Source organism: Felis catus, chromosome F1 (assembly GCF_018350175.1).
Source record: "Felis catus isolate Fca126 chromosome F1, F.catus_Fca126_mat1.0, whole genome shotgun sequence".
In the NCBI taxonomy this organism is placed as follows: Eukaryota; Metazoa; Chordata; class Mammalia; order Carnivora; family Felidae; genus Felis; species Felis catus.
The window spans coordinates 702226-710628 of record NC_058384.1 but is presented as its reverse complement, the minus strand read 5'-3'; the positions used below and the strand labels follow the sequence as shown (position 1 = coordinate 710628).

The window sequence follows — 8403 nt, the reverse complement described above, 5'->3', positions numbered from 1 at the left end:
AAAAGGCAAAATCATAAAATTGACATAAAAAATATGGAAGAAAAACTTTTGAAACCTTGCGTTAAGCAAAAAGCACAGAAGGCACAAAACAAAGAAAAAAGTGATAAATTGAATTTTGAATTAGAATTTCACTTTTTGAAAGACACCATTAAGGTCCTCTGTCCCCCCTCTCTCTGCACCGCCCCCCCCCCGCCCCCACTCACACTCCCTCTTAATCCAATGTAATATGACAAGCAACGCAATTAAAATGGGCTGAAGACTTGGTTCGATGCTTCACAAAAGAAAATATACAAATGGCCCAAAAGCACACGAAAAGAAGCTCCTCATTAGTCATGAGACGATGCAGACGTTCCCAGGTATATGTAGCACCTGGTGCTCCCGTACGTGGCTGGCGGGAACGTGAAACGGTATAACCACTTTGGAGAATGGTTTGGCAATTTTTTAGAAAGGTAAACAGACATGAACCAAACGACCCAGCAGTTCTGTTTCTAGATGTTTACCAAAGAGAATGAAAATCCATACTCAAAAAGACTTCACCACGTGAATGGTCACAGCAGGCTCGTTGGTAGGAGTGGGGCCAGGGAACAAGCCAGATGTCTGTGAGGGGAACGTTTGGACAATGAGTGGTGGTCGGCAGCAAGAAAGGGTCACCGATAGAAGCAGGAACGTGAATTTCAGCAACGTCACGCTGAGCAAAAGAAGTTTGTAGACATGGAAGACACAGCAGCGTTCATGCTGTTGGGTTTCATATCTCTGACACTAGAGCCCGTTAGTATAGGAAGTGGATCTGTGGTTGGCAGACGCTGGGCTGACCGGTGTGCGGGGGTAGGACGTGGCTGTGGCGGACCTGCCGGTGTTTATGAGAGTTTATGCATTTGTCAAAACCCAAACAACTTCCTGCTTAAGATGTGCGACGCCCTGAGTGGCGCTGATTAAACGGGTAAAGTGTGCATAGCGGGGACAGCTTCTCATCTGCACGAGATACTCACGTCTCTGAGTCCCCGTCTGTCTGTCTGCAAACTGGGACGATCACTGCATCGATTTCACAGGGGTGTTGGCACAGTTTAGTAAGATGCAACGTGCTGTCCTCTCAGAATCTGGCATGGAACTTATCATCAGTGGGGTTTTCCCAATGACATCATGCAGGGATGTGGTTCCTGGCTCATTCACTGACCAAGAGCTGCCTCTGCAGACCTGGGGGTGGACAGGCACGTCCGCCCACCAGCCATGGGTCACACACATCACACCCTGGACAAGCTCCTCCTTTTATGCCAGCTCTCAGCAGGGGAGTGACATCACCTTCCTGCCCCAGCTGCGCTGTGACATCTGCATACCTCGATCCAGAGAAGGCACCCAGCCTTGTGGGAAGAAGTGAACTTTCTTTGGGATGGTGGCTGCCCCGGTGAGACCCAGGCTCATGTGATTGCAGTGGACTCATCGGACCCAGCGACGTATCGGCACAACACGTGTCTCTGGGATCCGTGCGTGCTGTCCTATGTCACTGAGTGTTGCTGCCCTCCTTGTCTGTGACTCCTGCCCGCCGTCTGCCCTGACACTCGCCTCAGGATTCCTACCCCATGACAACGCCCGTGTCACTGGCCCCCGCCTCCCCTGTGCACTCCCGCTATGTCACTCCTGAGCCGTCTGCCCCGCCCCACTCTCCTGGAGTTGCCTCCAGACTCCAGTTCTCTGCCCACACCTGCGAGGAGCTGGACGGGTTTTGTTTTGTCTGTCTGTTTGTTTCTTTATTTTTGAGGGGGGAGGGGCAGAGTGAGACAGAGGATCCGAAGAGAGCTCTGCGCTGACAGCGTCCCCCCCACCCCCATGCAGGACTCGAACTCACGAACCCGTGAGATCATGACCTGAGCGGAAGTCAGATGCTTAACTGGCTGAGCTCCCAGGCGGTCCTGGAGGGGCCGTTGACCTCAAGCCAAGCTGAACTCCTGACCTCAGGCATCCGAGCTGCCTCCCCTGCGGCCCACATGGGGTTTCATCTAAGATGAGCGTGGAGGGCGCGTCACAGGGTGAGGGTGAGGCCCAGGGCGGGGTGCAGGGGTGAATAACGGGGTGAGGGTGAGGCCCGGGGCGCGAAGCCGGGTCTGGCACTTCGTTTGTCTTTGTGTGTCCCGTCCGAGGGAAGCCCTTCCGCGTGCGGCTTTCCTCTATTTTGACTCTTAATTCCCCTCCTGGGGTTCTGCCCAAGTTAACTTAAAAACACAGCAGGCCATGACAGCAGACGGAATGTCGTGCTCGTTCCTTTGGGCAGTTTGCCGAGGGGCAGAGTGTGGCCTCAGGCAGACGTGGATCCGACCATCAGCTCTGCTGGATATCAGCTACACGACCTGGGGTGACATCTTCCACCAGCCGCCAGCCGCCCTGGGCTTTCTGCACCCAGGGCGCTGGGCTCACTTCTGCCCCAGGGTTTAGCATTTGCTGTTCCCTCTGCCCGGCCCGGCCCGTTCATCCCAGTCTGCTGAGGGCGGTTCCTTATTCAGATCTCACTTTAAATGCCATGCCTTCAGATGGAACTTTCTGGACCTCCATTTCTAAAACACTCACCTCATCTGATCTCGACGGCGTCGTCTTAATTCCTTCCCAGCACGTGTCCTACTTACCGGTCACCCTCGGTGAGAGCGAGAGCATCCAGAGGTCAGGGCAGGGTGGCATCCGCCTGTCTCACCGCGATTTCCCCAGGGCCTAGGGTTGTCCTGGCACGTGTGGTTCTTAGTAGTTACTGAGTGGATCAGAGAGTCTGTGCCTCAAAGCTTTAGCTTCTCTGTCTGTACGATGGACGTAATCGTACGTCCCTGTAAAGTTGGCGAAAATTATAAGAGAAAACGTTGTGCACCTGAGTGCAGGTGCAGAAGGGGTGAAGGGCAGCAGGGCAGTGAAGGGTCAGCGGCATAGTGATTAAGAACACAGACCCTTAGGGGCACCTGGGTGGCTCAGTTGGTTGAGTGTCCAACTTCGGCTCAGGTCACGATCTCGTGGTTCATGAGTCCGAGCCCCGCATCGGGCTCTGTGCTGACAGCTCAGAGCCTCATCTGCCTGCTTTAGATTCTGTGTCCCCCTCTCTCTCCGTCCCACCCCTGCTTGTGCTCTGTCTCTCTCTGTCTTTCAAAAATGAATAAATGTAAAAAAAAATTCAAAAAAAACAACACACACAGACTCTAGGCTCAAATCCCAGCTTCTGCCACTCATCAGCTGGGACACTCCAGGCCAGTCACTTAACCTCTCTGGGCCTCAGCTTCCTCATTCATAAAATGAGGATAATTAAAGCACAGCCTCACGGCTACCGTGGCGATGAAAAGACTCCCAGCACACGGGGTTTTTAAAGTCACGCCTTCGCCTCAGTAAGCGGACCTCATTCCACACAGATGCGTCCCAGGAAGGTCTCGGCTCATATCAGACATTCGGTAGTGTCTACTGAGTTTACCCGAAAAGCTGTACGCAAATTTATTTTTTTTGATAAATAAAAGCATATATTTTTTAAGTTTTCTTTATTTACTTAAGTAATCTCTGCACCCAATGCGAGTCTCAAACTCACGACCCCGAGATTAAGCGTCGCATGGTTCCCTGATGGAGCTGGCCAGGGGCCCCAGCAGAAGCATATTTAAAAAAAAAATTTATTTATGTTTATTTATTTTTGAGAGAGAGAGAGAGAGAGAGAGAGAGAGACACAGAGCATGAGCAGGGGAGGGGCAGAGAGAGAGGGAGACACAGAATCCGAAGCAGGCTGCAGGCTCTGAGCGGTCAGCACAGAGCCCGATGTGGGGCTCGAACTCTCGAACCACAAAATCATGACCTGAGCTGAAGTCAGACGTTTAACCGACGGAGCCACCCTGGTGCCCCGCCAGTATTCTAATATTCTAAGAGAGACCAGGAAGAAATGCATGTACACTTCTCACTGTGGAATAAGGGCTCCTTTGCGCAGGGGGCACGGAGGCCACGGCAGCCTCTGCAGATGGCCACGGGCTTCATGGCGCCTTCTCAGTGGAAGCATCTATTGTCTGCACGTTAGAGCTAGATGTCTCTTGCCCGTCCACAGTGAAGCCTCAACTTAACCTTCTGAAATGTATCTCATCAAGGAGATTTTCTTTATTTTCAAGCACTGTTAGAATTATAGATACAGTTCTTCACGGACGCCGCCCCACGGGCAAGTGGCGTTCCAGCAGTGGGCTCGGTTCCGTGGATCTTCTGTCCCCTTCAACCCGAACCTCCTGTAGGCATTTATGAGATGGTACTTTGGGGTGATAAATATAATCTGTGGCCAAGGGATTGGGAAAACGTACAAAACATTGGCTGCTTAGCGGACTGAGCCACTCAGGTGCCCCAGAACATTGGCTGCTATGGACTAGTTGTGTCCCCTCAAAACTCACGTGTTGAAGCCTTAACCTGCAGCGTGATGGTATGTGGAGGAGGGGCCTTTGGAAGATAATCACGCTTCTGTGAGTCACGGGGGGTGGGGCCCTCGTACTGGGAACACCATTGGCGGGCACCTTGGTCTTACACTTCCTGGCCTCCAGAACTGTGAACAAATAAGTCCCTGTAGTTTCTGCCACCTGGTCCGTGATTTTCCGTTACGGAAGCAAGCTGACTACTGCGGTGGCTCTGACCACATGAGCTACAGACAGACCAAATCATTCATCGTCCACTCTTTTGTTCGCACGCTAACCCTGCACTAGCGTGTCCCGGGCCCCGTGTTAGGTAGTGAAGAGTCAGTAGTAAACAGGGATGCGTCCCTGCTCTACCGTTGGCGGTCCTGTGGGAGAGACACATTAACTGAATGACACTGGTGATGCAAACCAGTCTGAAGAGGCAGTGGTGACAGGTGAGGTCCTTGGGGCTATGCTGCAGCCTGGACTGGGGGCACCAGGGGGGCAAAGACGCTGTAGCTGGGTCTCAGAGTGGGAGGGGTCTGGGGAGGGGGACAGACACTCAGGGCCTGGACGAGGCGTTAAGGAGGGGCTGGAAGCGGCCCGTCCCCCAGCCCACGTGGTAGCACGAAGGACAGCGGTGGTGGTGTCCCTGGGGACACGGCGAGTGGACAGAGCTCGCGGCCAGAATGCGTGTCGGAGGTGAGGACAAGAACGTCGAGCATGGTTCGGGCGTGTCTGGCCTGAGAAAACGGATGAACACTCGTGCAGATACCGTAGAAGCCCGGGACTGCGGAGAGGGGCCATGGGTTGGGTTTTAGACAAGTCGCACTTGCAATGCTTTGAGATGGCCAAGAGGACCGTCCAGCAGGAGCTGGACATGACTGGACAGGGTCCCCAGCCCGTTCAGTGCAACTTTCTGTGACGGTGGACGTATTCCGTACCTACGCGGTCTAGCATTGTAGCCATGACCCACACGGGGCCATGTACATTAAACTAATTAAAATTAGCAGTTTACAGCTAAAACTAATCTAACGCTGTATGTTAAGCACACTGGCAATAGAACGTAAAAAGTTAGGATCTTAGCTTCTTGGCTGCACCGGCACATTCCATGGCTGTACGCGGTTTGGGACGTCGCGCTCGGCAGTGCATTTCTGGAGCCCAGAGAAACCTTCCAGGAAGAACACACAAAACTTCAATCCATGGGGAGGCAAGGTCAAGGCTGGTGACGAAGAACGCCCTTCAGAGACAAAGAGAAGGAGCGGTCAGAGGAGGAGGAAGAAACCACTGGAGCGCTGTCCCGAAGTCAAGTGTAAAGTGTGTATCGCGAGGAGGGGACAGGCAACATCTCCGTGCTTCTGGAAGGCCAAGGAAGACGACTGAATGTGTTTACTGCACCCGTGAGATGAAGATCCCTGGTGACCTTGGCTGTTTCAGGGGAGGCCTGGGGCCGACAGGCCAGCTGCATAAGGGGAGGCGAGGTGCTGGAGAGAGAACTGAACGGAGCGTAAGACGTCGCGAGCTCCTTGCTCCCTAAGTCGTCAGTCAGGCAGGGAATTATTTAAACAAATCAAGGGACGGCCAATGGCACAGACAGAGGTCTTCGAAGCCCCGAGAGTGTCCTACAAAGTTACCAAGCTTGAGTCTTGTCAGGAACACAGGGAGGTACCCACCGCGGCTGGTCCTGCGGACCCTAACTCTCGGAGGCCAGGCACGAGCTAGCCCAGGCAGGGCCTCGGAGGCCGCGTCAACAGCATGCTGTCCCAACAGCACTGCACAGCAACTGAAGGCTTTCATTCTTCTGTTTTGAAAACATCGTATTATCTTGGGGTGCCGGGGTGGCTCAGTCGCTTGAGCGTCTGACTCTTGATTTCGGCTCAGGTCGTGAATCTCACTGTTGGTGAGTTCGAGCCCCTCATCGGGCTCCCTGCTGGGCCAGGAGCCTGCTTTGGATTCTCTCTCTCCCTCTCTCTCTGCCCCTCCCCCTTGAACACATAATAAAAACATTGTATTAGCTAGAAGCTAGAGCAAACACAAGAAGACAGAAAAGTATAATAAACGTCCGAGCACGACCCCAGTGCCCTTCGACCCTCTATCCTGCCCATCACAGGCCCACCTGCCTCACTGAAGATTTTTAATCGTGGCAGTGACACCCTTCCACTTCTGCTAAAAAGGTCATTGTTGCTGCTAGAGCAGGGGTGGGGGGGGCCTTCCTCTTTAAGGAGCCAGATGGTACATATTTTAGGCTTTGCAGCCCACACAACTGCCATCACGACTACTCAGTCCTGCCTGCCGCGGTAGATGATACGGAAACAAGTAAGAGCGGCTGTGTTCCAATAAAACTTTACTTAAGGACCCTGAAGTTTGAACCTGATTTTCGCTTGTCACACAATCTCCTTTCTTTGCTTCCTCCCCGCGACCCCAACGGTTGAAAAGTGTGGAAGCCATCTTTGCTCACAGGCAATACAAACATGGGCGGAGGGGCCGGATTTGGCCTAGAAGTTGCCAACCGCTCGGGTGAGACGACACACCCAGGAAGACCCTCCCCAGGCTCCTGCGGGAGCTGGGGACAAAACTGAACCAAATCCGCAGAGAGAAGCGAGAAGGTAAGCTTACGATGGTGCTATTTAGGTACCATCAATTCCACATTTATTGATGACCTACTATGCCCTAAGCGCAGTGTTAGGGCTGAAGATAGACAAATAAATGAATAGCAAATGGTTTTTGCCATCGAGTCAATTTGGGGTGACAGGTGGCTTGTTTTCTATATCACATGGTAAGTCCCATGATAAATAAAAAAGCAAACAGTATACACGTGTACATATTCATATATCCATGCATATATATATATATATATATAAATGGCCACGGAATATGATGAGATCTGGATTAATTCTGCTTGAGAAACATCAAACATGACCTCCAGGGAAGGAAGGGCCTTCGGTTTAGGTAGGCACTTAAAGATGAGTCAAGGTACGGCAAGGGGGAAGGTATTTAAGGCAAGGGAAAAACATGGCTAGATGTCAGGAGGCTTCGGACAGAAGCCTGGGCCCCATCTCACTCTTGAATCATGGTCGCCTCGAGGGGACTTCAGGACTAAGTCTGGAGGCACCTGGAAAAACGGAGACTCTGACGCTTCAGGAGGGAGGGCATTTGGTGAAACCTTAAATGGTGTTACGTGGTCCAGGCCGGCTGCTTCCTCCACCTCCGATCTGACAACTCCCCTCCTTGGTCGCTCGGCTCCAGCCCCGCTGACCTTTTTGATGCTTAGGACGCCGCACACTCCTCCTCAGGCCCTTTGCCCTTGCTGTTCCCACCACCTGGAGTCTGAATCCCCCCTCCTTTGTCCTCAGATGCCCTCTCTGACCACCCTGTCTTACACAGATAATGTTCTCTTAGGTTTACCGGTCGCTTTCCCCTCCCCTTCTTTTACCGTCTAGCTCCCCACTAGAACACGAGCTTCATGACGTCAGAGTGTGTGTGCCCTTTGCCGTTGTGTGCAGACCAGTGCCTCGCAAAATACAGACATAAGAATGTCAGTGGGAAGAAAGTCTCGAAGGACACAGGAGGGTGGCCAGGAGTGCCAGGCCCGGGAGCTGGCCTTGCAGGGGCTAAGGAGGCCCCTCACCTCCCGAGACAGGGCAGCAGTGCAAGGCTTGGACCTGCCGAGGGTGTTGGGCGCTCAGGCCCAGAAGGTAATTAATTAATCGCACTGGGGGTGAGGTGAGCTTGTGCTACACCATCCAGCCTGGGCTGATCTCTGGAGGCTGCGGACGGAATCCCAGAGCAGGGAAAAGCGGGGAGAGGCCCCGGACTGAGCAGGCAGGTGCCGGCGGGAGTAAACAAAGTGAAACTTGGAAGGGACAAAGCAACCCATCCGAGAGCCAGACACGAACTGCACGGCATTCGAGAGAATGAAACCAAAGCGGAGACAAGATTTGTTTGGTTTCACGCTTCTATGATTAAAAAAAAAAAACAAAAAAAGGAAAACAAACAAAAACCAAACCCTCAACACAGGCAGCAGGGA

General features: G+C 52.8%; 1 long non-coding RNA gene across 1 annotated transcript; it reads right to left on the bottom strand.

Annotated features, from left to right (window-relative positions):
• Window positions 1-480: 480 nt before the first annotated feature.
• LOC123382848 lies at window positions 481-6255 on the bottom strand. Its single transcript, XR_006591917.1, has 2 exons — window positions 4380-6255; window positions 481-2807 (listed from the first exon to the last, which is right to left on the bottom strand). It is a non-coding gene; the product is annotated as an uncharacterized LOC123382848 (long non-coding RNA).
• Between the last annotated feature and the right edge of the window lie 2148 nt (window positions 6256-8403).